Raw genomic sequence first — 22,873 nt, 5'->3', positions numbered from 1 at the left:
GGCTCTTCGTGGATCAGGAAGGTTTTGCTGGCAAATCAGGGAAAGGACTCTCCAGGTAGATGTCTCTATGCTGTTGTCACAGCATTACAGAGGCTCAGAGACCTCAGTCACAGAGCCATATCTGGAGAAGAGTGTTGGAGAGGTACAGGGGACCAAAGCAGCTCCCCATTCCACACCTGGCCACACAGAGGCCAGGGCCCATGAGGTGTCTGGCTGAGCTGTGAACAAGTTCATGTTCCGGGGACCCTCCCTGTCACCCTGGTTGGCACTCCCTGATCTCAGCTGATGTCTTATACTTTGTACTTTCTTTTAAGAACCTTTGCCAACCTCCCCCAACTTCCCACCACTCCTCTAGGTCTCTTGGGCCCCTGAGACCTCCCCCTCAGCTGGAGCACTTGTCTGAAAACACAGGGCTCAAGGCAGCAGCTCAGGAGCTGCTGCAGGGCAAGGGCACCCAACAGCTTCCTACTGAATCTCTAAGCACTGCCTGGATCCTGTATCTTAAAAGAAACTGTAGAAACTTCCTGGACTATGAGCTGCCCGCTCACACTCACGGAGCAGAGGTGCTCACTGCCGCTGGTGGGCCAGCGCATGCGTGTTTGGGTGGAGAAGGATCCGCCTTGGTGCACCTGCAGTATTTCACACCCAGCACTCAGCTCATGGTGTAGAGAGGGACCAGGCTCATTCAGGGAAGGTTGCAGACAGAAAGGCTAGGCAAGGGTTCCACAGGGCGTGAGATGGGATGGGAGGTGCGGGGAGGGCATGTGGTGGGGCAGCAGCACAGGCCAGCTCCTCTGGCTCAGCAAACACAGCCTGCTGTGCCTGGGAAGACATGCTGGAGAAGGGATAGGCTACCCACTCTAGTATTCTTGGGCTTCCCTGGTGGCTCAGCTGGTAAAGAATCCGCCTGCAATGTGGGAGACCTGGATTCGATCCCTGGGTTGGGAAGATCCCCTGGAGAAGAGAATGGCAACCCACTCCAGTATTCTGGCTGGAAGAATTCCGTGGACTTTATAGTCCATTGGGTCGCAGAGAGTCGGACACGACTGATGTGCAAAGGCCCAGGAGACTTCTCCATACAGAGTACACGATGGAGCCAGGTGGGGACTTGGTGACCCGCCAGTGCCCTGGGGAGGTGTGGCTGTGACTCCAGAATGGGGACCAGGGGATCCGTGGGAAGCTGCTTCTATGCTGTGTGGCTCAGTGGCAGGCCGGTGGCAGAAGGCTATGGGTAATCTAATTAGTGTGCCAGGCGGATGGGCCAAGTAATCCTGTGCCTTTAGACTCACTTTTCTTTAAGCCTGCCCCCACCCAATCTCCCGATAAATCCTTCCACTGCCTGGGCGACTTCAAGTGGCAGTGAATTTATCTCCATTGAACAGATGGGTAAACCAGGGCCCGAGAGGAAGAGGCTTGCATGATGCCACAGCTTGTAGCTGGCAGGATGGAGCTTTGAACCGGTCCGTCTGAACCCCAAGTCTATGCTCAGCCCTGCCTTCTCCCATCTCCCGGGCTCACCTAGAATATCCAGACTTGCAAGCACCTTCATGTAAACCACCTTTCCAACAGTCTCATTTTGTCAATGAGGAAACAAAGGCCCAGAGAAGGTGAGACACTCACCTAGGACTACACAGCAAGCCCAGGGCAGAACTTATACCAGAATCTGATCTGGCCCACTGTGTCCACCCAGCTCCTCCCCCCCATCTGCAGGCCAGGGGATCCCACCCTGGACCCTGCCCACTTTCTCTTGGAGCATCCACTGCCTTCCTGTTCTCCGGCAGACTTTGGCATTCTCTCGGGCTGAAGGCACCAAGTTCCTCATCAGAAGGCTCCATTGTGCCTATTGTTTAAATATAGATTACTAATGAAATGCCTTTTCATTGCCTTCCCAGTGAATAGTTTCCGTGTAAAGTTAATTTGCAGTGTTATGTAAATTCTGTTTAACTTCAATCAAGTTTCTAATTATGTTTTTACCGCAGTAATTCCCATTTGATTTGTCATCTCCTGTTAGGTATTTAATGTTCGGGTGGGCGGGTTTGCTTTCCCTCTGTCTCTCGGTTTTCCAAGGCCCGCTCCCTCCCTGACCCCGTCTGTCTCTCCTCCTTTGTTCCTGCTCCCTTCATCCCCTGCCACTTCCCTGTGAATCATTCCACCTCCTCTCCTTCTTCCCTTCTTCCTCTGGTAACTGCTCCGCCTTCCTTTCCTAGTCCTCTCTGCTCTCTCTGGCTTTGTGTCTCCCTCCTTCCACTTTCCCCGCCTCCCTCCTGTCCTTGCCACCTCCCTCATCTTCCTTTTCTTTCCATTTCTCCATCATTCTTTCTTGGCACTCGCTCTTCCTCCCTCTGCACTCCTTCTCTGTCTTCCTCCACCCTCTCCCACCCCCTGCTCTAGCCCTCTCTCTCTCTCCTGTTCTGCATCGCCAGTCTCCCCTTCCCCAATTTTTCTCCTTCCTCACCCCTCCACCCTCTTCTTCCACCCTATAGACCCTCATAGAAGCTGTGTGTAGGGATGGCTTCCTTGTGTGCCTGGGACAGACGGAGGATGAGAGGCGGGCTGACTGTGCATCCCTGGTGAGCCCAGGGCCTGGACTCGGAAGCCTTGGGAGGAACATTGTAGAAGGACCTTGCCCAGTGCTGGGGGCCTGGCCCTGGTACGGAGGGAGCTGGCTAAGAGTGTGGTTGCTAAATGTGGACTCTCTGGGTACAGGTTCTGATCTGCCCCTTATTAACAGTGTTACCTTCAGGTTGCTATCTATAAAGTGGGGTGACAATGTCACCTATCTTGTAAGGTCGTGAGTATTCAGTAAGATAATGTATGAAGAAGGGCTTAGCTTGGCCAGGGAGACTGACCCAAACTGGCTTTCATTTGAGAACTCTCAGCCTTACCCCTCATTTCTCTGTGGCCTTCTTGAGGTGCCTCTGCAGTGGGTGTCCGTGCTGCTAGAGTGGCGGAGGTCAGCCTTGAGGTCAGGGCAGGCGGGTAACCAGCCACAGACACCCACAGAGCCAGCAGCTGTCCCCCGGGAGCCAGGTCTCAACCCTGCCTGTCAAGAGATGTGAATGACTTCCTTCTCCCTTAGACAGCTGGTCTTGGGGCTGTGAATGTGGCGGACTTGCTGCTCTGGGAGAGCATCTGAGGCACAGACCCTCCAAAGCCAGAAGACCCTGGGTCCCAGACCTTTCCCCAACAACAGACCAAACACAGAGCTGCTCCCACCAGGTTGGATAGATGCCCCCTTCCCCCACTCTTTCATGTCTGTGTGTGACCCCGGATGCCCCTTGCACTGCGCCATGGCCTCTTGGCTGCAGAATCACTGCTGTGGGTACTAGGCCCCGACAGGCCCGTCACTGACTCACTTGGAGATTCCCCTCTGAGCCCCAACTTCCCTGCAGCCCACATCCAGCACTGGGCTTTGGGGTTCTCCCCACCATCCGCGGCTAGGTGGCCACAGTTTCCCAGCAGGCATCTGCCCTCTGGGTGGGGAGGGCGGAAGGAAAACACCGGACACAGCCTCTGCCGGTCGCTGCTCCTCCCTCCTCCTCCCCCCTCCTCCCCCCTCCTCCCCTTCCCCTCCTCCCCCCTCCTCCCCCTCCCCCCCTCCCCCCTCCTCCCCCCTCCTCCCCCCTCCTCCCCCTCCGCTCTCTTCCCATCCAGCACGTCCCTGGCGCGTCCAGGAAGCAGAAAACAAGTGTTTGGAGAAGGCATTCTTCTGGGTGAAGAAAGGCAGGCTCGGTCCCTTGTCCTTCAGACACAGAAACCCGAGTTGGCCCTTCCCTGCCTGCTGGGCTCCATGACCACCTGACCTGCCGCAAGTGGCTGTGTGTGTGTGCGTGTCTGTGTGTGTCCCTGGTCCAGGAAACCTTAGCCGGTCACATGGCTGCCTTCCCTGTTTGTCTAAGTAAGCAGTTCAGGCCGGCTGCAGCCAGGAGGCTGAGACAGGCAGCTAGGGGCAGGGGGCCACACTGGGGATGGTGGGGAAGATGGTGGTGGATAGAGGGCAGCCCCGAGCCAGGTCCTGGGTTTCCTTGGGCTCTCGATTTGGTGTCGGGGGGCCCTGCTTCTGATCCCCTACCCTTCCTGGACCTCCCCCACCTCCATCTGTTAAGAAAAGATATTGGGCTTGCTCGATAGAGAACACACCCAGCCCTGAGCCAGAGAGGGAGGGCACCCTCCTTCCAGGAGCAACTCAGAAAGGCCAGAAAGGGCACATGGACACAGCCACCCCCGTGGTATCCCTGGAGCGTGCTGCTGAATCCTGGACCCTCAGCAGCAGAGCCCAGGTCAGCATGTGGTCACACATCCAGCATGCCATTGATTAATCCAGCTACTGTGTGCCAGGACCTGAACTGAGCCAAGGGTAGGGTTGTCAGCACACAGGGCTTCCAGAACCTCTGTGGACCCCCACCCACACCTATCACATATTTTCTTCCTGTGGGATGGGTAGGATCACCTTCCACTAGAAAGACCCTGTGCTTCCATTGTGAGGCAGCCATGTCCCACTCCACTGCCACTCTGGAAGGATGAAACCTCAGCATTGGGTAGGGGACTCCAGGAGGGGTTAATAGACGTCACTGAATCCCTCCTGGACCAAGCAACTGGGGCAAGGGTCCCCATCCTCCAGAGAGGTTGACATCAGAGCCAGACTTCCGGAGCAGAAGTGGGTAGAGTACAGAGGCTGAGCTCAGACAACTGGGGTCCTTCTCCAAGCCCATGGGGACAGCAGAGTCCAGGGGAATCCTCTGAGTAGGGCCTTCCTTGATCTTCTGTGTTTACCTGACCTGCACACTATGTCTTAGCTGTAGAGAGACCTCCCCCTAGGTCCTGGAGGAGGAGGAGAAGTGTTGTGGTGCCCTGGGGAGCTTCACTTCTGAGTGCCTGCCTGGGTTCCAGTGTCTGTTTATCCCCCTTCCTCCCTGCTCTTCTCTCTCTCCTTCCTTTGACAAACATTTCCTGGTGACCAAGTCTGTGCCAGGTCTGCGCTCAACCCCAGCCCTGGAGATGCTCACTGCCAAGCTGGCGTCAGCAACATCTCAGGGTGAGCTGAGGGTCCAGGGAGGGCTGAGGCTCAGGCAGAGACAGCCACTGGTGGGAATCAGGCTGCGGCTGACCCCCCAGGCTGCCCTGGATTCAGGGGAGACTTAGGCACACTTTCCCTGGGTGGACTCAGCCAGACTCTACTAGGTTCTCAGGTTAAGGGGCACAGGGAGCTTGCCTCAGGGCCACACAGAGCATACCTAGACCTTGTCTCTGTCATGATACGATTTGGGGGTGTTCAACCTTAAGGGTCCCACAAGCTCATGAGCTCAAGGCCGTTCTGATACAGCTGGAAAACATCAATCCAGAAAAGGAATAGAGATGGGGTGGCCAGTAATTGAGTTGGTGACACGGGCCAGTCATCCTTCCACCCACGATTGAATATGGATTCTGGCCAGGGTAATTCTAAAGTCTGCGTATCTCTAGCCTTGACTTGCATGCCCCAGGGTCAGGAGGCTCACTATTGCCCCATGGCTATCTTAGTAACTCTCCATGGTAACTTAGGCCTGGCTGCCCACCAGGCTGAAGTCTGGCTTCTGTCTTCCACCCTGCCTACCTCAGGCCCACAGACTTGAGGTTTTAGCCCCCCTAACCTAGTCTTCCCCAGACTTCGGTGCTTCCAGGAAGATCATTAGGCTGGGCCCCCAGACAGCCCCGTCTGGGCTTGTTTCTTTGGACTAGTGTGGACATGTCATCAGTGTCCCGCCCTGGGCAGCCGAGGTGAAGCCCAAGTGAGTCCCTGGCCAAGTAAGCAGGGCCGTCTTCCCAGCATAGCCCCTGGATCCTAGCTCCATCCCCGTCATCCTTGTCCCCAGAGTGATCTCAGGCAAGGACCAGCCCCATTCGGCCCAGGCCGCCTCCCGTTAGCGCTCCTCCCCAGCACTGAGCTACAAGAGGCCTTTGTCCGTGGTGGGCCCCGTGGTGGCTGCTGGAAGAGTTCTCTGCCCTCTTTGGGCTGTTTGCTTTCTGAGTCGCCTATTTGCCCAGCAGCCCTGAGAGAGACCTGGGGTGCTTCTCCCATAGCCTGTGCCCTAGGCTGAGGGCCTTTGTTCAAACCTCTTCCCCCTCACTGGGCCAGTCCACTAACTTCTCCACTCCCACCACATCTCCACCTGTGGACAGGTGAATCCCCAGCTCCTGAGGCACATGGAATGGGTTTGGTTCACCTGGAGACGATGGGTCTAGGCCCTAGGCCGAGTTCCCATCCCACCCAGACACCTGACACTTTTAGGGATTCAGGCATCCCAAACTTGGGGGGAAGGGGTGGTGGAGATGAAGGCATCTTTCTCTGGGTGCTGTTCCCATGGATTGGCATCACATTGTCCTGGGTGTGGGGTCTTCTCTGCCCAATGGGGGATGCCACACCCACCTTTTGCAGAAGTGTCCCTTATCTTTGCCCCCCTGAGAATCTGTCCTTGAGGCCTGAGATCCATCGTTCTTTAGCATCCCTCCTTGTCCCGGTCCCTTCAGCACAGCTCCTTGGAAGTGACGCTGCCCAGATGGGGCAGATAGTGACCGATGACAGGGAGAGGCCGGTTCCTGCAGTCCCTACTCAGCTGTGCCTGAAGTCCCAGGAATAAAACCCAGTGGAGCTTTTGTCAAAGCCTCTTGCTGGAAAACAGAGAGATGGAGGTCTAGAGGTCAGAGGCAAAAGGCCACCGAGGAGGCCAGTGCAGCTGCCCCTTCCTGCCCTAGAAAAGTTGATGCTTCTCAGGAAGCCTCCACAGGGCCCTGCTCTCTCCTGGGCTGGGAGGGGCCAGTGGGACAGGAAGCCAGGGCAGGCCTGGAGGATGGGACTCAGGGTGGCCTGGGCCAGAGCCAGGGATGAGGCGAGACCCAGCCCTGGCCTGGCCCCAGGACCACAGGCGCACAGGTCACCCACCCAACAGGAAACCCTGCCCGGCACCCCCTTTGTCCCACCCCGTGTTTCCCGCGGGTGGCGCTTTTACTGTTTCCCGTGGGAGCTGCTGCCAGGAATCATGCCCTCTTGAGAAAGGAAGCTGGACCTCAGGCTCACAGGCTGCCCTCCCTCTGACCTATTCCAGCCCCCTCCCAGGGCCTCCCATGGGTGGAAGTTCTGGCTCCACACCCGTCCCTCAGCCACACATGCTGGTGACTTATCTTCTCCTAGACGATCAGTCACCCTATTAGGAGCCTGGCAAGAGAAACCTCATAGTGGGACCAGGCCTGGGAGCCCAGAGACAGGGTTTTTTCGTCTGGGATCCATCACTAGCTTGCTGGTGCATGTGGGCTAGTCACTCGACCACTCTGCAGAAAGAGGAGAGGAAGAAGCTTTGCCAGCTATGAGCATGCCATGAGATAAAGGGTTTGGAGGTAGGATGAATCTCTACCCTGTAAGGACAGCCATGTTTGGGGTTAATTGGCCCAGACCTCCCTGCCCTCACCCCACTGCATCTTGGTGGGGCACAATGTCTGTGATGGCCCCTAAGTGGTGAGAGAGATGTGGGTGCTGCCAGCGTCCTCATGGGGAATGGAAGTCATGACACTGGCATTGCCCCTCTCTGGGTCATCCCATTGACAACACGGGCCAGCTGGGCATCTCTGCCTAGACAGGAGCCCTCCCTCCTCCCTTCTCCCCTCCCCGCATCCTCCTGCCCCCTTCCCCTCCTCCCTTCTCCCTCCTCCCAAAAACTGAGGTGGAACATGCCAAGCTCTGTCTACACCACTCTGCCCTACTCAAGCAAACGGGCCAGGGTAGCAGCCTATGGGCCAGAAGCCTGGGAGGGGCCAGGGCTGAGAGCCGATTCTCCTGCCCCTCCCCACCCCTCCTCCTCTATCCTGGTTGGTGCTCCGAGGCCTTCGGTTTTCTTTTGGTTGTGATGTTGAGCTTAAGGTGCAGGGAGGAACAGGGCGACAATGCTAAGAACTCCAGACCTCTGTAGAGCAGTCTTCAGTGCTGCTGCTCCCATCCTTTATCTACAGGAATTCACGTTCAGCATCTCTGTGAGCTCACTACTCCTATCGTCCCCATTTCTAGAGAAAAACACTGAGGCCCAGTCAGGTGAATTGACCTGCTTAGGTGGACACACTGGGGTTGTTGAACTGGGCAGCTGGTCCCAGAGTCTGTGCTTTGGCCCTTGTGCCACACAGCTTCTCAGACCTACCTCCCCCAGCTAGCTGACCCAGTCTAAGCCCAGCTCAGTATCCGAGGGTGCAGCCTGTTCCCCACAGTGGGTGGAGGGAGGGTCAGGATGCCAAGGTGAGCAGACCCAAGTCGCCGTGGCATTGGGTGAGCTAACAGACTCAGGGCCACCTGAGCTTGTGGATCAGCTGAGAGCTTGTTAGCAACAGGAAAGACCTAAGGTCCAAGCAGCCCAAGCCCCTGCTGTGTGTGGTGACAACTCAGCCTCCAGCAGTCTTGGACACATGGCCACTCTGAGCCTCAGCCTCTACATCTGTCAAATGGGCCTTTGAGAGCCAGAGATATAGGAAGCCTTCCTATATCTTCCTATGAGAAGTCTTTGAGGTTCTGGGAACACAGCTTCTGACCTCCATGGCTCCTTGGGGGGTGGAGGGAGGGTTGTGAATTCCCTTCCCGGTGCGTCAGGCCACAGGGACAGGGACATTCCTGGCAGCGGGATTAATGTGGGCAAGGTACAGAAGTGAGAGCCCAGACAATCCAGGTCAGAGTCCGTCTGGGGCCTCATGGACAATGGGGAGCCATTGAGGGTTCTTGGCCAGAGGAGTAATGCCTCCTCTGGAGAGGACCTGGCAGCAGGAAAACCTAACATGGTCGTCCAGGTGTGCGGCCCTGATGCAAAGGGTGTCACGTGGCCCTGGAGGGGTGTCAGTGCCAGCTCCCCTCCTGGGTGCGTGGTCCACCAGGCGCTGGCCTGCCCAGGGAGGGAGTGTGGGCGCTGCAGGGCAGGGCAGGGCCGTGCTCAGGCCTCTTCCTTCGTGTGTCCCGAAGTCCCCCCGGCTCAGGTCGTCTGGGTTTCCCACCCAGCCCTGGGTGGGGCCCCCACCGCTCCTTCCTCCCTCTGTGGCTTTCTGGTCCTAAATGGGAGGGGACTCCAGAGGCTGCAGCAGGCTGTGGAGTGTGAGCCAGGGTGGGGACACTGGCGGTGGGTGGAGTCACGGGATGGGTGGCCGTGAGTCAGGAATTGCTGGGCCTGTGTGTCATCCGGCGGCCTGCTGCTCTGGCTTCCCTGCGTCTGTCTGCCTCATCTCTCCCGCCCGCGTCTGTGCCTGTGGGCTGCTCTGCTGGGGCCACAGTGCTGTTTTCAAGAGCTCCAAGCCCACGATGGAGAAGTCAGAGGAGCTGGACTCCGGGTCCCAGACACCCGCAATGCCTAGGGTGACCTTAGACATGTTCCCTCCCCCGCTGAGCCACTGTTTCTCTGATTGGAGAGTGAGGATGGAGCTGGGCAGGGGTTCTCAGCCCCTGCTGTCCATGAGACCCCGGCAGCTTTGCAAGATAGCGCACCCCAGACCATTTAAATCCTGGGGGCAGGGCCTGGAGCCTGGGTGGGAACCTTTGGCCTGGATGGCCTCTGATGAGCTGTTCTCTCCACCTTCCCCACAGTCCCCAGGCAGCCTTGTGGACCAGCACGTGGCTCCTGGAGCCCAGGGCCTACACCAAATGTAGTTCTGCCACTTTCTAACACCGTGGGCAAGTGACTTCATTCCCTGAGCCTCAGTTTCCTCATCTGTGAAATGGGGATGACCCCACCACTTTATAAAATCACTGTGGGGACTAATGGGTTAACCAGCATAGCCAGTGTCTGTTGGAGCCAGACTTAGGATGGATGTGGTGAGCACCATGAAAGTGTCAGCTGCCGTGTTCTCTGATCTAAATCTGTTTTCACACCACCCCTCCCATCACTGCTCATTCATCCATCCAGAAAACATTCTGGGGGCAAGCCCTGTGCTGGGTGCTGTGAGTGAAGGAAGAAGACACCCACTGTGGGGGATGGCCTTGGCCCATCCAGGGGTCCAGTCCCAGAGGGTAGTAAGTCCAAAGGATTGATGGGCAGGTGGGGGCTGGCTCCCCTAAGAATCCCACCGAGGTGCTGAGCTAAAGGAGCCCTTCTTTCTTAAAGAACAGAAAACGGACTTCCCTGGCGGTCCAATGGTTAAGACCCTGTGCTTCCAGAGTGCATGCAGGTTTGATCCCTGGTCAGGGAACTAAGTAAGATCCCACATGCCACGTGGCACAGCCAAAAAGAGAGCGCAGAGAGACCCCGGACTCAAGAGAGAAGGAGGGGCATCCTAGGCTAGTCCTCAGCTAGGAAGCACCCAGGGGGTCCTCAGTGCTTCCTGGCAGGGGCCCTGTCACACGCTCCGGGTGTGTGATGGAACAGACAGGCCTGGGCCCTGGGGCTGCCCAGCAAGGCAAGAGCAGCCAAGGTGGGCAGGGTATGGAACAAAACCTGACCCCATCCTCCATCTCCTAGAGTCCTTTCAGTAACCAAGGATGTTAGGCAGGCCTCATTTCTCCCATTTTCAGATGGCAGATGGAGACCTAAGAGACTGGAAGGCACTTGGATTGTCAGGGCTGGAGCCTACCTGTGTGTAAACAAGATCTGATGGAAGGCTTCTCTGGGCTGCTGCATTGGTGGAGCATCTTGTGACAGGCTGCAGAGTGCAGTTGGATGATTAACACATCCTGCAGTCCTTTGCTTCCCCAGCCTTCCCAGCAGCAAGCCTGCAGACCACCACTGGGCTGCCCTGACAGGGAAGGCTGTCATCCCTACAAATAGCCAGAGCTCCCTTGGCCTGACTCCTCCGAGGGCCAGGGGTTGGGTCACACACTTACCCTAGTTCAACCTTCTCCCTCACCATTGCACCATCGAGTACACTGAGGTGGGCAGAGGTGCAGGGACTTGGCTGAGGCCACGTGGCTTGCAAGCAGTAGAACCAGGATTTCATCCAGGCCTAGGTGACGTTAGTGCCAGTGCTCTGACCTGCCACCTCCCGCAAGCAAGAACACTGCTCTCCTTTGTCTGGCATCTGTAAACCTGGGCCTCGGCCATCACTTCAGGCTGGCCTGGCCCACGTGTAACCAGAATCCCAGAGGGACGCCTGTTTGGAGAGTGTGACTGCCGGGGGCTGGCCCCTGGCCCGGGAAGGGGATCGTTGGGAACACTTAGTCCTAGGCGTTTTATGTGTGCTGTCCAGAGTGCCCGTGCCCTTCAGCCTCTTGACCTTGCCACCTGCCCTGGGCCTGGAGTCCAGGCTGCCAGTCCTGCACCAGCCATGGGTGTCATGTCAGCTCAGCTGATCCTCCGGCCAGGGTCAGCCCGGACCAGGAAACAGAGACCTGGAGGGACGGGGACCTCCCATGTGAGTCCTCAGCTCCTCCGTCTAACCTCCAAGCAGAGCTGGCCTGGCTTCTCATCCTGTCCCTCTCTGGACTTCTGTCCCCCACTCTGCAAGGTGGCAGGCAGAGACCGAGGACCTCCACAGCCTCTTTTGAGAGCCTCTGCCAGGTCCCATGAATGCTGTAGGGGATTGGGGATCAGGGTTATCACTGGGGTGGGGATGAGGTTCCTCCAGGGCTGAGCTCAGATGAGCAGTGCAGGGCCAGACCACCCCAAGCAGAGTGAGCAGGTGCAATAGACTAAGCCCCTAAGAGGGGCCACTGCCTGAAAATTCAGTTTCGATCATCAACATTGGGAATGGCAAGTACCCAGGTATGTGGCAGGGTGCCTACTTTGGCCAGCCCCAATCAGGTACCTCTCTGGACAAGACCCTAATCCCTGGGAAGCATAAGATTATGCCCAGCCATGGGGTCTGATGACGTGGTGAGTGTGGAAGAGAGCCCCTGGCATGGAATTTGTATCTAGAGGATGCTCAGCACCTTGGGCCATTCTGTGGGGAGTGACAGGAGGTCCCCCGTCCTGGGAGCAGGCCATCTCTGGGAAGCAAATCCACCGGACTGACTCTTGAATTGGCCTCAGAGAGGGTCTGAAGCCAGGATTCATCTTCTCAGGATCTTTCTCCATCTTTTTGGTAAGAGACCCAGTGCCTCCATCCCCAGCAAGACCCCAAGTCCGTACTTGACAGCAAACCTGAGCCAGTGAGAACAATGACCATCCCTATTTACTGAGCACTTGCTATGCAAGTGCAGTGTGGGCGTAACCTAGTTACATCCTTACAGCCCTGTGAGAGGAGCGACTCAGTGTCCCCATTTTACAGATGAGGAAACTGAGGGCCAGAGAAGCTAAGTTTCTTGCCCAGCTTCACAGGTCAGTGAATAGCAGAGCTATTCTATACATGCATTCTGCTGTGTCAAAGCTGGAGCCACATTATGCACTCTTAGTCCATGTTGTACCTCACCCCTTGATTAGGGGAGAAGTTGTTCATTTGATGGCTTGGGGAAAAGGGAGCCACTCCCCTCTTCCTCCACTGGGAGCAAGCCACGCGTCACAGCCAAGCTTTGTCTGGTCTCAGTTTGCCCCTTTGCACAAGCCTGACACCAAAAGGCTAGGTGGTTCAGCACACATGTGCACCGTGAGCTGGAGTGCCTCTGAGAGGCAGGATGGATGAATACTGCTCCTTAGGGCCTGGGTGATGCTCAGTGGAGGCAGTGAGGACTTTCCCTCTGATAGAGCTCTCCCAAGGGGTGACTCTGTACCCTGGCCTTGAAAACACAGCAAATCAGGCTTGGGCTCTGGGTGAAGCTTTGGAGGGGCCCTCACAGATGTGTCTGCAAGTGCCCTTGAATGCCGCTGTCCCTGCTCCTGATTTCATCCATCATTGTCTCTTCAGTCTGAGGCTTTTCTCCTGACAAGACTATGGGCCTTTGCCTGGAAGGGGTGCCCTCCTGCCAGAGAGACTCTGCCCAAGACCTTGATGCCCCCGACCCCCCATTTTGCTACTCTCCAGCAGTCTGTCCTAGAGTTGTTCTGTGTCTTGCCCACCTTGATTAGACAGTGTGCAAACACCCTTGGGAAGTATCCAGGCTGGTGATGTTGACCCTGTCCTCCTCTGCCCACTGTCCACCCCTACTCGTTCCTCTTCTCCTCTTCCTCCTCCAGCACGTGGTAGGCAGTGTCATTACTGTCAGGAGAAGGAAACAAATAGATGGAATAAACAAACATGAAGGAACATCTCCTAGAAGTCTGTTTATAGCCCCCATTTTCCAAATGTTGGGAAATGTCTCAGAGATGTTAAGTGGGTCGGGAGGTTCTGGGAGCCTCTTTCTTTCCCCAGCACCCTCTGTTTGGGTCCCCATGGTGCCAAGGTGTGGACCCAGGTTGACACTGGGCATCTCCGGCTCCTCCCACTTAGAGGCATCCCTGAGGGCCCAGCAACAGACTTGCCAGGCGTGCACTTCATTCAGCAGAACCTGCCAGTCTGCCCTGCCCCAGTCACTTGCGAAGTTTCCATGCAGGAGAGGGAGGCAGGAAACCAGGGGCGTGCAGAGAGGGGCATGGAGTGAGGACCTGCAGGGCAGGGCCAGACCAGACGTGCTGGGCTTCCCTCAGCCTGGGTGTGGGCAGGCTGTGAGGACAGCTCGAAATATTCTCAAAGAAAGTGAAGACAGACAGGATTATTGAACCAAGTTTGTGATTCTCAGGCAGACCGGGCCAGGAGTTTGCCCAGACCTCAACCAACCAGCTTCCTAGGTCTGTTTATTTATCTTTTCCTTGAGACCAAATGCAGCTACTGTCCTTTGGGGAAAGGACTCAGGGTTTCAGGCCTGTCCTGAACACTCAGGGCTCCCTGAGCCTGTGAGCTCAACCCCACCGTTCATGGAGTGAGTACAAGGGTCTCACAACAGGAGATAATCAGACACCCAATTTTAATCATGCCAGGAGAAAGAAAGAAATACTGTCCACATATTTGGAAGTTCGGGGCAGGGAAAGCTCACTTGAGGGGAGTGTTAGGGGAGGCAGCATGGTGGAGGCAGTCCTTGGGGCATCAGAGGATGGACAGGCTTCTCATGGGCAGAGCTGGGACTGCAGAACTGTTGAAAGTGTGGTTTGAGGTAAGACAGGGCACATTCTTCCACTTTTCAGCTGCGGGACCGCTGGTGTCTGCTGCCAAGTTTCTTCATCTGTAAAATGGGCTTACGGTCCCCTGGTGACAAGATTGTGCTGAGGACGGAGGGAGGGACTGAGAGCTTCTGGGCTGTTGAGGACGGGCTCTGGCAGGCAGGAGTCGTGGAGGTTTGTGACAGCCTGAGTCCCTCACATCTTGAGCACGGTGGGTGTGCACCGGCGCGTGTGTAGGTGTGTGTGTGTGTTATTGGCAGCAGGTGTGAGGACCTGCGGCCTAGTGACAGCCCTGGACTGCAGGCTGAGAGCTGGCATTGGTGTAGCCCCCTGCCTACCACCCCTGCCAAACGGGGTGGTCCAGCCCCCTCCCCCAGGGGCTTATGGTAGCTCTGTGCTCTGGCCAATGCCCCGCACTACAAGGTCAGCAGGGGCCTCCCCTAGGGCGTGAGTAGCTGGAGAGACACCCCGAGCCACCTTTTTCCTCCTGGCCGGCAGGCTTTGGCTTCCACGAGGCCCCGGACCCTCTGTCTGTCTCTTCCACGTCTGGATTCCTCCCCCTCCCCCAGCTTGGTGAGGTCAGGGAACATGTATTCCAGGAATGCGGGAGGCGGGGCGGCCGGCCCGGTTTGGATAACCATCGGGGTAAATATTTGCCTTGCTCCCGGAGCCAGCACTGGCCGCCAGGGGAGGACGAGGGGGCCTGCTCCCAGGGTCATGTAAGGGGATGCGTCCCTGGGTGGGTCTTTGAGGTGAAGGAACCCATGTCTCCCCGGCGACCCTGGGAGCTGGGTCTGAGGCCACCTTCCCGGACAGGGCCCCTGGCCCGCAGCACCAGAAGCTGTTCGGCCCACCTGTAAAGTGAGGGTGGGAAGAGCTGCCTGGCCCGACTGAGGTGAGGAGGGTTGGACCCACGTGGGAGCCAGCGCTGGTCAGTTCAGCCAGTGGAACAGCAGGTTGGACCTAGTTTGGGTGGGTGCCCACATGAGTGTGTTCTGGTCTTCACTTGGCCACCTATGACCTTGACAGTCACCCCTCTCCCAGACTCTGGACAGTCCCCATTCACTGACCTGTTACTGACCTGTGTGTAGATGCACTTGCGTCTATGTGCCCGTGTCTTGTGAAGCTTTCACAGCCAGCAGAGCACGAGGGGCATGTGTGCGTGATTAGCAGCAGTTTGTCAGAGTCCAGAACTTCAGCTCAGCGCTGTCACTGGTGTGGTCCCCTGCCCTAGAGACCACACCAGGGCAGCCCGAGCCCTTCTCCCAGAAGCCTGTGGGTAGGACAGTGCTCTGGCCAATGTCAGGCTCTACAAGGTCAATGTGAAGCCTCTCTTGGCGGGTGAGTAGCTGAAGGAGTGATTAGTCCCTTTTTAGAGAAGAGATGGGGGCTCAGAGATGCCAAGTAACTTGCTCAAGGTCACCCAGCATGAAAGGGCAGAATAGGGATTCAAACTCAGCTCTACCCACCCTTGCCCTGGACCTTACCTCTGAGGACAGGGCCAGGCTCCAGTCCAGAATGTGGGCTCCCAACCCTTGGTGGCTTAGAGCACACTGGTCACTTAGCCATGGGCCTCTGGCCGCTGTCACAGAGATGTCACAGCGCCCCACACCCCGGAAGCACCGTGGCACAGGCACTTCTGTCCTCCTGGAATCCCCAGTCAGCCCTGTGTGTCTCTGGGCCAGCCCTGGCCCCAGTCCACTCGGCCTGGTGCCTGCACTCAAGCCCACACCCAGGTGGGTCCTTCCTCCCAGGGGATCCCTAGAGGAGCAAGGGATGGGAAGGGGGTGGGGCTGGGAGAATCCATCTGGGTCCTGGGACAGACCCCACCCTCGAGTGATCTCTGCCAAGTCCCAGACACAGCCTTGCCACTTCCCAGCCTTTACACCCCTGGCAACTCTACCCTCAGAGATCAGTGTCCTGCTCTGCAAAGAGGGTGCTCGTTCCCACCCTGCCCTGCCCTTGGGAGCCCCAGACGTAAGATGAGAGTGGAAGCACATTTCAACCTGTGGTCTGCACACCTCCCCTTCTACCCCTTCCTGCCCTCGCAGCCAGACGCGGCCTTGCCGTCGAGGTGGCACCCTCATCCAACCCAGAGGGAGAGTCCTGAGCTCAGCAGAGCCCTCTCTCTGGGCAGTGGGGAACCCCTCCCTTGGGGAGCCTGGGTGGGCCCCACCACCCTTCTCGGCCCTGAGTCTCAGGCTGCCCTCCACCCCGTGGCACTGAGGGCCTTTTAAGCAGAGCACACTTCCCTGTGTGAATCTATGTCCTTTACAGTTGTGGTCTGGCCAGGCTGGGGGCAGACATGGGACACCTCTCCTGGTCTCCCCAGGTGGCCAGAGCCCTACAGGCTGTGAGGCTCACCTACAGGCACCCAGGGGGCCAGGGGTGAGGGCGGATGACTTCACCAATGTGTTCACAGCCCCACCTGGGCCTGAATTCCCTCACCTCCACCCCAGCCTGTCTGTACAGCCAGTGTGAGTGGGGCCCAGTGCACAGACAAGGGAGCCTGGGCGTCCAGTTGGTCATCTTGAACAGGTTGAGTCTGAGTGGACAGACCGCCCACTCATGCCCAGCTCTGTCCTTATTACTTTTCTCTCTGTATTACCTGCATGACCTTAGGAAGCTATAGAAGCTCTCTAGACCTCATGTGTAAATTGGGGGTGCTATTTAGTTACTACTTCATAGCATTTCGCTGAGAGCTAAAGAAGTATCACAGGAATAGCCCCCAGTGTGGACCCAGTTCAGGCAGGCTCCTGGTCCTTTCTCCTTCCCAGATGGGGGTCCAACGCAGGCTCATAGGGAAGGGGGTCAGTCCCTAACCAGGGCCTGAGTTCATATCCTGGTGACCCCTCTGTGTGATGCCCTTTCTGTGTAACCTTGGACAGGTTGCTTCCCCTCTCTGGTCTATTGGCCTCTTTGCACAAGTCCAATAGCAAAGAACCGAGGATGGATGGGGCGGAGAGACACGTATGTGTGCGCCGTGAGCCGGGGGACCTCTGCGAGGCAGGATGGGCGGGCGTCGTTCCTCGGAGCTGGGACGTTGCTCATCGAGTGAGCGAGGACTTTCCGGCTCTGGCTTCTGTCTCAGCTGCCAAAATAATTATTTTCTCTTTGTCAGCGAGTCTGCGGCCAGCTTGCCTTTGGGAAAGGACTGAGCTGTGGCCGGTGGGGAAGCAGGAGGCTGATTCCTGTTCTGCCCCAGCCACTGACTTGCTGCATGACCCCGGGATGGGGGCAGGTGCTGCCCTCTCCAGGCCTCACTGTCCTCCTCTGTGAAATGGGAGAGTTGGAGTCAAGGGCCATTTGTGTCCCCACGGTGACCAGAGTTTAGGGACTGCCAGAGTCAGAGGGTCAGGCCCCAGAGACATTCTCTTTCCCATGTGGAGTGGGGGTGCTGAGCCAGGCTGTGGGAGCCTGGGGTTTAGGGGCTCAGTGCTCCATGGAGCCCAGCACCAGCTCCTGAAAGTAATTTCACCTCACCTAACACGGCTGGAAAGCAACCTGCATGTCCGGCACTCAAGTGCATTACCTTATACTGTCTGTACCACTCCTTGAGAGTGGACCCCTCCTTATCCCTTTATCACCTCCCACAAATGAGGAAACTGGGGGCCAGAGAAGTTTAAGAAATTGCCCAAGGCCACATGGTAAGGGGATGAACCCAGGACTTGAACCAGATCATTTTTATTACAGTACTGAGCCCACTTCTTAAATGCCAGGCCCTGGTGCCCCTTACTGAAGCCATAGGCACACACTTGGCTCCCTGGGAACCCTGCCCACTGCACAGCCAGTCTGACCCCTCTGCCAGTCCCCAACACATGTGTGAACCCAGACTTCATGTGGCCTGTGCACATCTACTCCCATGGTAGCCCCGGGCCTCATCCCAAGAGGCACTCAGCCCCGCTGACAGGTTTCCCATTTCTTAGAGGAGGGCACACGGGTGCAGCGAGTGTGGCAATCATCTGGAGCCACCCAGCAAGATGCCTTCGTAGCTGGGACTCCAATTTGGGGCTCTGTGGCTCCCACCCCACAGCCAGGACTCCAGAGAAGCTACCCTGTCAGGGTCTGGATCTGGATCTGGCCCTTCTGGATTCTTGAGGGGCCCTGTGGGTGGGGAGGAGAGGGCAGTACTGCTGACCCATTGTGGAGATGGGGCAGTTGAACCCACTGCACTGGGGAGACAGGGTCTGGGGTCCTCATCCGCCCAGTGCCCCAGGGGGTCCTTCCACTTCTGCCTTCTGCTCCCTCCACTCTGAACACCACTGTCTCTGGCCCAGACTCTAGGGGCAGCCTCCCCGCTGGTTTCCCTGCCTCTTCCTGTCCCTTCTAAGCCCTTCTTCCTGGCATCCTTGGGGATCTTCTCAAACTAGACCCAGGCTCACATGGCTCAGCTGCTCAGACCCTCCCATCCATCCTTGTGATGGTCAGCCCTGCCTTCTGGCCATCGCTCACCTCCCCACCTCCCTCCTCCACCACACCACCTAATCTCAAGTACTCCACTGAGCCAGGGTTTTTTCCCTGTTTGGAGCCTTCACATATACTGTTCCCCGTGCCTGGAACACTGTTCCACGCATCTTGGCCTGCCTCTCTCTGGCTCATCCTTCAACTTTACTTCCCCAAAGAGACAGCCCTGAACCTTGAGTCCAAGCTGTGTCACCCTTGTACTTGTTCTTTCTGGCAGATACCAACTTCTAATTATGTGTTGTTTGATTCTTTGCCTATTATGGGTTCTCACAAGGGCTGATCCATGATCCTATTTACAGCTCAGGGTGTTCGCTAAATGTTTCTTGAGTGAATGAATGAATGTCAAGCGCTCTTGTCACCATAGGCCCTTAGATCCTCCCAGAAACCCATGGAGAGATCATTGTGATTCCATTTGACAGGTGAGGAATCTGAAACTCAGAGCAGCCCAGAGCTTACCCACAGTCACATAGCCAGTAACTGCCAGCTGTGAGGTGTCAGGGGCCTCTTAGGGCCCCTTGGCATTAGGCCCCTTTTCCTCTCCTTCCTTCAGATTCCCCATCTGTCCAGTGGGGATGATTTGATTTAGCCGACAGTGAGCTTTCCAGCAGGTGGGCGGGGGTCTGTGGCCGCAGGTCAGTTCTGGGACCCTGCTGTGAGTGGTCCCTGACCACCCTTCTCATTGCAGAAGAATGGAGCTGGAGTGAGGCGGAGGGACCGCCAGCTGCTGACCGGCACGCGGGACGCTGGTGATTCACAGGTCACTGAGGTAGGTGTGCAGCCGGGCTTGGGGGGCGGCTTGGCCCCGATGCTCAGGGAAGGGGCAGGAGGCGTGTCCTGAGTGGGGGAGGTGCTGGCCCCAGTGCCCTGCGCCTTTGACTGCAGCACAGCCTGGGTGGGACTTGATGCAGCCCCCACCCCACCCCCACTGAGATCTCATTGGCCCCCAAAAGGATTTCTCGGGGCCTCTCAGGCCTGATCTGTGTCTCCAGTGGCAGGGGTGGGAGGTGCATGCAGGAAGAGGGATGGGTCTGACGTCTCCAGCCTTGGCTCAGCAGCCCTGTCTGTACCACTCAACCCCGTGGCACAGGGGCCTCGCACGCCCAGCAGCATGGCAGCCACACGGGAAGAAGAGGCAGGATGGGCAGAGAAGCCTGTTCACTGAGATGGGGGCTGTGGCTGCCCACCTGCTCTCTCCCGCAGGCCTCTGAGCACCCACAAGTCTGGGGTCAGAGTGCCTGCATGCAAATCCTGCCCCTGCCTCTCATCCACCGTGACCCTGTGTGGTTCCTTTGTGCCTCAGTTTACCTGTCTATGAAAGAGGGCTGGGCGCCATGCCCCTGACCCCACATGTGCACCGGCGCAGCTGGACACAGCAAACACTCAGGATCTGGCATTTCCCTTGCTTCTCGCACACCTCCATTCCCGCCATCCCTCCTCCTTGAGGGCCCACCTATGCCAGAATGGACACCAATTGGTCATTCAGCTTGATGAAGCAGCTTGGGCCCCCAAGGAGCTCCCGGAAGCATCTGGAGCCCGAAGGTCCCAAGCTGAGCCTCCCAGACCTGCCTCAGGCCCCGACACCAGCGTGTCTCATCACAGAGTGGCTTTTCAGGGTTGATGACACTTGGCCCTGTGCCAGAGGGCCACCCATGTAATCCCTCTTTATTCGGTGGCTCCCAACCCAGAGATGAGAGACTGTCCCAGAAATGCTGACTTGAGCCAGGGCCCTTTGTCCCAAGACTCTGGGGCCCAGCCAGGGGAGCCCAAGTCTTCGTCCTGGTGGCAGGCCCCACCCGATGGTCTCCCTGCTGCTCTCAGCATCTCTCCTGAGACTCCAGTGCTCCCAGGTACCCACACTCAGGGCCAGGAGAGCCCTGGGGATCCTCTGCGCTTCACTCAGGTGCTGGAACCAGGCAGCAGACTCTGATCTCCCTTCCTGCCACAGGAAATCCCAGCTTCCTCCTATCTTCCTCGCGACCTTGGGCGAGTCCTTTCACTTCCGTGAGAGTTCTCATCTGAACAAGGATAATTATACCAACATTGCTGAGAGGGCTGTTGGGAGGATGCTTAGAAACCTGGAATATTCCAAGTGTTACATCTGGGTGAGAGTCGGCCGTGTACCAGGCACTGCGCTCCTTAAACGCATATTTCCCCACACAGTAATCCCATGTGGAGGTGTGTTTAATGCCTCATTCTCCGGAGGCTCAGAGTGCTTCACAAACCTACAGAGCTGTAAGTGATGGAGTGGGGATTTGAACCAGGAGAGATACCTTAGAATTAAGCAGCCAACAATGCCTTAGAGATCAGGGGCAGAGCCACAAGGCAGGCCCAAGGTGGGTGCTCAGGAAACAACCCCCCTTTCTGCCAGGTGGCCTTTGTCCAGCCCTCCAAGCCTGGCTGCCCTCAGGAGCCAGTGGGTAGCCCTTGAAGGCCGGGGGCCTGCCCCTCCCCAGAGGGCCTGCTGGCAACTCCATCAGGCTAGGGGAGCCCACTGCTAATTGTGAGGTAACCTTTGAAATTCTCCTTCACGGTGGGTTCTCTTTTCGGATGTTTTTCAAGGTAATTCATTCCCTTTCCAGAAATTGCTGGTGGAGGAGCATTAGGCAGCTGGTAATTAATCATAGGAGCGGCTTGGAGTTTATTCTTTAAAAAAAAAAAAAAAAGAGGATAGAAAGCCTTGGTGGGAAAAAAAAAAGAAAAGGAAAGAAAACCGCTCCAAGGCGAGGGTGGTAATCAATACCTCGGTGTCCTAGAAACGGCTGGGGATGGGGGTGGCAGACATGCGGCCTTCTCTCTTCCTTCCCGGGGCTGGCAGATGGTCAGTGCCTGCAGCATCACCAGTGAGGCTCTGCCTTTGACCATCAGCCCCCAGAGTGACTCTAAGCAAGTCGCTGCTTCTCCCTGGTCTCACCTTTGACCTATAAAATGGGTGAAAGTCAAGTTGTCAGACTAGGAAAGAATTTTAAACGATCCGGGGCATATCCTAGTGCCCCGGCACATGGTCATTGCCTGGTTGATAATTTATCAATTGAGTGCGTAAATGAATGAATGATTTTCTTGGCTCTTTGTCAGCCATCATCAGTCAAGGAGGGGATCCTGTAGGACACTGTTTCTCTGATTCTGTTATGATGTAGAGTGAAAGCCAGGGTGATTGGCTGGCTGTGTTACTTTCCAAACCAATGACGAAAGGACAGTCTTGATCGACAGACTCTGGCCAGCAGAACTCAGGCCCCTCGGTGGCAACCTCACTGATGTGTCCTCAAGTTCAACTTTCCAAGAGTCTGAGCTGTCTGGAGACATTTTTTTTAAAGCTGCTTTCTGGAGAGGTAGTGAGTTCCTTGTCACTGGAAACTATGCAAGCTGTGGCATTCAGGTAGCAGGCTGAGGGGCTCAGAGCTTTCCTGAGTTTGGGAGAGAACATGAGGCTACTCAGGATGGACACCGCGGAGGCTGGACTGGCAGAGTGGAAAGCCTCTCCCCCTGGAGCTGCTGCCCAGGGCCCCCAGGGAAGACTGAGAAAGGGGCTTGTCCATGCAGGACTCCGATGCTTTGGAGCCTGTTCCTTGGAGGGAAGAAGAGTGTGCAGGGGTGTGTGTGCCAGTGTGTGCCCCTGGACAGGTGTGAGGAGATGTGTGTGTGGTTAGTGAGGCTATGTATGAGGCTGTGAAGTGTGTGAATACTTGTGAGTGTGCAAGAAAAGGAGAGTGCCCCCACCCGCGTGTGCAGCTCCCAGCAAGACCTTGGCACCTCAGACCATCCCCATACATGAGGCCTGGCTTCAGCTGCACGTTCAGACTGGCCAGATGGGCTCTGCTGACCATGGCAATGCCTGAGTCTAGTCCTAAGAGTGGGTGGGTGCAGCCAGGCCCCCGTGGGGAGGCAGGGGTCTGCTTGGGTAGACCTCTGAACAGCCTGACCAACGTGGCCCAATGTTTTTACTTCTCTCCTTGGCCTCCAAATCCAGCTCGTGTGTGTGTGTGTGTGTGTGTGTGTCTGTGTGTGTGTGTGTCTGTGTGTCTGTGTGTCTGTTTGCCCACCCTCCGTGTCTTTGTCTCTCTGTCGGATTCTCTCTGTGCGGGCTCCTCTCTCCTGCCCAGCTCCCCTCTCTTCTCACAGCGGCAGTCCCACAGCCCCCGTCTGCCTCCCTCCCAGCTCTGCGTCACCACCTCGGTCATCCCAGGACTCCGCAGAACCGAGACCTCCCAGGCTCCCAAGCTGCCACCTTTCCCCCTGTTTGCCCAACTCTGGCAACACACAGCTCCCTCCCACCTTTCTTTTCAGGGTGTCCAAGGCAGCACCCCACAGTCCCGCTGCTTGGAGGCTTTGCACTGTGTGTGATGAGTTCCCCCTCTCTTACCCCCTGGGGATGACCACCATCCCATCCCCATGGACCCTCACTGTGCCAGCCACTC

The 22,873-nt window shown here is 57.0% G+C and overlaps 1 protein-coding gene across 4 annotated transcripts in view; it reads left to right on the top strand.

Moving 5' to 3' along the window:
• Positions 1–22,873, top strand: part of ZMIZ1 (zinc finger MIZ-type containing 1) — a 171,653-nt gene that overhangs the window by 2,348 nt on the left and 146,432 nt on the right. For 3 of the 4 annotated variants that reach the window (XM_043476404.1, XM_043476405.1, XM_043476402.1), the window contains exon 1: positions 19,141–19,227. The exons of the other annotated variant lie outside the window; for it this stretch is intronic. The gene's annotated coding sequence lies outside the window, so the exon portion shown is untranslated. Of the gene's footprint in view, positions 1–19,140; positions 19,228–22,873 lie in introns of those variants that run through there. 4 annotated transcript variants of the gene reach the window in all.

Source organism: Cervus canadensis, chromosome 8, assembly GCF_019320065.1.
Source record: "Cervus canadensis isolate Bull #8, Minnesota chromosome 8, ASM1932006v1, whole genome shotgun sequence".
In the NCBI taxonomy this organism is placed as follows: Eukaryota; Metazoa; Chordata; class Mammalia; order Artiodactyla; family Cervidae; genus Cervus; species Cervus canadensis.
This window is presented reverse-complemented; position numbering and strand designations above follow the sequence as displayed.